The following is a 5,709-nucleotide window of genomic DNA, read 5'->3' as shown; positions in this document are numbered from 1 at the left end:
AAAAGAGGAGTCAGTGACCCGGTCTACTTTTTGGCCTAGAAAAGTTTTTTTGAATCCTACTCCTCTGCCTCCCTTGACCATTAGATAGGAACACAGGGTAGTAGGGTTGTTTAGATATTCAAATAGGTGACTTTAATGGTTAATAGCAGCTCAGTTTTATCAGTGAAAGGGTTGCAAATGTCTCTGGGCAATTTCTAATGGAGAAATTCAGAGACTTTTGACTAAGGTGTTACAGGTGGGGAAGTTGAGCTTGGTCTCGTCAATGCTATAGGAAGCACAGAGAGTAGTTTTGTGTGTTCTTAATTCTCCACTGAGGTTACAGCACATGTGGTAGAGAAATAAAGGTGATTTCACAGATTCTTGACATTTCTAATGAGTATACAATCATTACAAACTTTGTTAAATGAATGAATGATTTAAAAATGACAGAAAACAGGCTTCTGCTAAATTTTAGCGGGTTTATCTGAATAACTGATTTTTTAAAAAATATTTTTTAGTTGTTGATAAATCTTTATTTACTTATTTATATGTGGTGCTGAGAATGGAATTCAGTGCCTAACACATGCTACCGCTGAGGTACAACTCCAGCCCTACAACTGGTAATTTTTAAGGAAATGAAAATGTCTATAATCAAATAGGAATGCCCTATTAACAAAAAAAAAACCCAGTTAATCTCTTGCCATATGCTACAGATTGGATTACCTCTGGATTAACTACTCCAAAACAGCAGTTTAATCACTTGGAAGAGTTGTTAGATCAGACTGTGGTCCTCAGCCCTAGAATTGCAGATTCAGTAGTTTCCTGATTATGTAAATTAAAATCTCTCGTATCATTTGTAATACTTATTTTGCAGTTACTCAATAAAATTTTATTACAAATATTTTGATGCTTTTATATATATATATATTTAGTCACAAGGAATCTCTCTGACCTAGATTCTGTGTCCCTTTATTATCCACCCAACTTTTGCTTTCTGAGTAAGATATTCCTGGTCAACCTTTGACATTCTCTGCTGCAGTCTGGAATTAGACTAAGGATCCATGGTCCTTTTAGTGGAAAACTGTTTATAAATCAATAGATGTGCTTAGTAGCTAGAACTAGGGAATATGTGTGTGAACGTGTGGTATATATTATAAACATACACAAATTTATATACACTTGAATCTTTAATTTAAATATATTTCAATATATATATGAATCTTTGCCAATGTCTCGGCTTGGCACTGAATCACGAGCCACTCACAGCTTTGTAGATTCAAACAGCAATTCTTTATTCCCGAACTCACACCAGCCCTGTACAAACACATTCTGGGGAAAATCCAAAATCTGCCTGCACAAACTCAGCGGGAACTCAGGCAGCAGCAACGCCCTACACCCAGTAGCAATAATCTTCAACCTCCAACTTCCCTAAAACCCCTATTGTCTTAAACCGGGAACCCCTTAAACTCAAGGAGCAGGATACTTCCTCAAACCTGATCCGCTCTAAACCCGGATCCACCCTGGTCCTTGAGCAAGGTCACCTTACATGCAATGTCAACAGCGAAATTCCAAGGCAAGTCCATTTAACATGGGGTACGCTGGCAAGGAAATTTCCATGCGTCATTCCTACTTGGCAATGGCCCTCAGCAAATCTTATGAGTTTATGTTGAATTCAATTCGAATCCAACACAATAGGCTTCTTTTTAAAAGGCAAAATAAAAATTAATTAGTTCAAGTATTGTATATAGGCATTATCAAATCACTTCCTTTTAAATACTTGACTTTACTGTAGTAGTCATAAGTTTTCCTCTTTTGGATAAGTTCCTGACTACACTTATAAATTTATTTGACAGACATCTGCCATGGAGGGTATTGCTTCCTTCAGTAAATTCAAAGCAAGATTTCATGCAGGAGCTCACATAGATCCACAAGATGAACAATGGTATTTAAGTGTTTTGCTCCATTTTTGGGGGGATCAAAGATAATAAATCATTTTAAAGTAGCACAGGTTACATGAAGAATTTGATCTTAAAAGTCTAATTTTTAACAGCAGTCGGGGAAAAATTCTTTGTAAAACTTAAAGAACTACAGAACATAAAATTCAAAAATCATCAAGGTTAATTCACAGTGATGAAAAACGGAAAAGGAGACTTAAATCTAAACACCAAAAGGGAATTTGCTAAACTCTATCAAATACCAATGGCACGGAATCCCCAGGATAAAGTGTGGTGGCTGAAGCTACAACAAAATGTTAAAAACACAATTTTATTTACAGAAATATCTTTATTTTTAATGATTATAAATCTGAAAACTTTAATGTACATTTCTTTTATCTATTATTCTATGACTTAAATTATATTAACAAAGCAGGGAATTTCATACATATGAAACTAACATGTGACAGCTAATTCAGAGAATCTTCTTGATAACACCTCCCACTGGCAGCCCTATGGATCATCAATTTTTAGTGCTGGATGTTGAGAGATCCAATATTTTAATCCTCCTATTCTACAGGGATGATAGTAGTTACATCAGGGAGATAAAATGACTTTCCCAAACTAACAGTGGTGGAGTGTTCAATATTAAGTGACATTTCTCTAGTTCTCACAGTCCATGGGTTCTCTTCCATATTGTAATGCATTTTCTTTGATTAAAAATAAGCCATAACTAGGAGCTGTGGCATAAGCCTATAATCCTGGAGGCTGAGGCAGAAGGATCTCAGAGTTCAAAGCCAGCCTCAGAAACTTAGCGAGGGCCCAAGCAATTCAGCGAGACCTAGTTTCTAAATAAAATATAAAAAAAGGCAGGGGATGTATGTGGCTCAGTGGCTAACCGCCTCGGCTATCACTGGTACCAAACAACAATAACAACAACAACAACAAAATATATGTTTTACTCTCACAAGATCTTAATGGTCTTTCATGGGTTAGTATCATACCTCACACGTTGTAGGCAGTAATATATAGTAGTTAGGCTAATATAACTACTTACTAAAAATGCATCTTAACCTTGAACAGAGTGCCAATGGCTCCTTTGTGTATAAGGGTATATATATTTCCAGTGAAACAAATATTTAAGATTCTTCCAACATATAAAAAATATTTTAAAATGCTATTACTATTTTACTCTTTAAACATATATAAAGTTATATTGTATACACATATATAAAGTTATTTAGCTTTTTCTCATTAAAATGTTCTTATCGATTAAGTTCTAGACTTTGGAAATCACAAAAGCAATTCATATCATAACGTACCAATCATTAGTGAAATTTGGCTTCCTTAGATTCTTAGCTAAACGCAATCATGACATTGCAAATATTTCCCTTTTGTATAACAGTAGGAATAAATGCGGAGTCATTGGGGAAAGCGAGATTGTTTTGGAAAGCCAAAGGAAAATGTCAAAGAAGGTCGGTAACCTGCACCCTGGAGTAAATCCATTCCATACAGAGGCAGCCAGAAATGAGTTTTTAAATTCAGGAGCAGCCCCTTGCTGTTTCTCCCTCACCCGGAGGGCCCTTGAAGGTAAAGATGAATTCATTCGGTTCTACCTCTACGGCCGGGGGCAGCTTCTCACTATTTGCAAGTGGGCACCGGAACCTTCGGGGCTTCTGATGCCCCGGGGAGGACTGACCTCCGGGGTCTTCCGTTCGCCACTGAGCCCACCGCTGCCAGTTCACAGGTACAGGGCACGCGCGCCCAGAAGCAAGAACGCCTCTACTAGCCGCGCCAGAACCTAGTGCCTGAGCCGAGTCCCACTGCCAAGGCCCATTCCACTCCCGGAGGCTGGAGCAGCAGCTGCGACCATTGCTGCCTTTACCACTTTGGAAGCGGCCATGTTGAGTGTCTTGTGTCACCGCCTCAGAGACGCTAGGTACTGTGAAAAGGAAGTCCCCACTGAGAAAAGAAAAGAAAAGCAACGAGCAATAGCGCACGTTAGGAAGCCAAAGCAGATGGCAGAAAAGGGCCAGGGTCAGCGGAAGCCCAGGGCATGCCGCGAAGACCCAGCCTTGGATTTCCTCCTCTCTCAGCAGTAGGGGAGGTCACTACCGGGGGTTGGAGGAAACCGTGTGCGGTGGGCGTTCCTGGACAAGCCCTTTCTCTTTCCTTTCGCCTCGCTGCTGTTTGGGAGTACCACTTCTGGGGCCCTGGGCCTTCCGTGGTAGCAGATATCCTCCAGTTCACCTTTAGGATGGAAGGACAAGTGGTCCTCCTGCCTAATGGGGCGGAGGAGGGCGCACAGCTCACAAGGGTGTGCGGGCAATTAGATCGCCAGGACGCTCCGCGGAGGCACTCTGATTGGGCGGGACAGACGGAAGAAGTGTGGAAATTATAGGCTGGCAGGGATGGTGGGCGGGGCGTAGGCTGAGCTGCTCAGCTGATTGGTAGGTTTTGGATCCCGTTTTCCCCTTTCAGTCCTTGGCTTTTCTTGAACGTGGGCAACCTTTAACTCAGCTGCCCAGCTGCCCACGTGTAGAGGAAACCAACTGATTGGAAGGGCTTTAAAAGTGAGCAAGAGAAGAGGTGAAGATGGCTTAGTGTATCGCCCATCTTGTAATCTCTCCCATAGCCAGATTTTAGTTTAGACTAATTTGAGGTTATGGGGGCAATAGCAGGGGGAAAAAAAAAAAAAAACTAGGTTGAAACTGACAAAGGCAGGGTGATTCCAGTCCAAAGGGGTTGATCGAGGTTCCTGCGACTCTTAGTCTGAACCAGTTAGGAAAGCAATTATGCGTACATCGTTAAGAGAGTCTCCAAGTGACTAGGTAGAAATGGGAGGCCCCAGGCTTCCCACCTGCTTTCGGTCTTCCTTGTGTAGTGGTATCTTGAGCTGGATCCCATCTGACAACCCAGCCCACTCCAGGCTCCCTGAAGTCATGGGCCTGCCCCAGTGCTCTGATCCACCCACCCTCGTGCTTGTTTTGCAATGTCTTCAGCTATCCCTTCATTCCCAAAATGTGATTTCAATTCATAGCTTTTATATCTCCAAAAGCTTTGTCAAGTGTTTTTCCTTTGCTGTGTACGTGATCACTTAAATATGAAACTGTTGAAAGGTATTTAGAGTTAACACTATTTTCAAGGGGGAAAAAAAAAGACAAGTAGAACAGAGAATGAGAATGCATAACTGGCTCCCCATTTCAGGTATACTGGTTTGCCGACCGTTACATTGAAACTTTATAAATGATCATTTGACTTTTGAGTACAGGAGGATTTTCAACATCACAGAAGTGCTAAAGGAAAGAGAAAGAAAATTATTAAGTGGCACCCTTACTGACTTAAAATAGAATGACCTAAACTGAAAGAGTTTCAGGATCCTTGCTTTTCTCTTGCTTCATGTAGATTTCTACCAGGACATTGCTTTTAAGCAATAGGTTTTCTTAGCTACAAACTAAGAAAATGGGCTAAACATATTGCAGTGGAATCAATTTGATCAGATAGTGATTGTTAGAGGTGATCTGCTTTCTCCCTTCCTGATTCATCACCCAAAAGGTAGATCTCTTGTCTCTTTTAAGAAAATATTCCTGAAATTTCATTTTTTCTGTGGCATCTTGGAGCATTGTGTAATGCTAGTATTTATAAACTGTTGGTTGGAACTAAAACATTGAAATTCAAAAATTTCAAAAAGGGTTGCTTATTTATTGGAATAGTCAATAATATATTGTTATGGTTAAGATCCAAAAGTTATAAAGGTTTAGTGTTAAAAATCTGCCTTGGGACTAAAGGGACACAG

At 40.2% G+C, this 5,709-nt stretch overlaps 1 long non-coding RNA gene across 1 annotated transcript; it reads right to left on the bottom strand.

Moving 5' to 3' along the window:
* Positions 1-1,246: 1,246 nt before the first annotated feature.
* On the bottom strand, positions 1,247-4,985 carry LOC110599095 (uncharacterized). Its single transcript, XR_002485024.3, has 2 exons — positions 4,029-4,985; positions 1,247-3,875 (listed from the first exon to the last, which is right to left on the bottom strand). It is a non-coding gene; the product is annotated as an uncharacterized LOC110599095 (long non-coding RNA).
* Positions 4,986-5,709: the final 724 nt, after the last annotated feature.

The sequence above is a fragment of the Ictidomys tridecemlineatus genome, chromosome 3, assembly GCF_052094955.1.
Source record: "Ictidomys tridecemlineatus isolate mIctTri1 chromosome 3, mIctTri1.hap1, whole genome shotgun sequence".
Classification (NCBI taxonomy): Eukaryota; Metazoa; Chordata; class Mammalia; order Rodentia; family Sciuridae; genus Ictidomys; species Ictidomys tridecemlineatus.
This window is presented reverse-complemented; position numbering and strand designations above follow the sequence as displayed.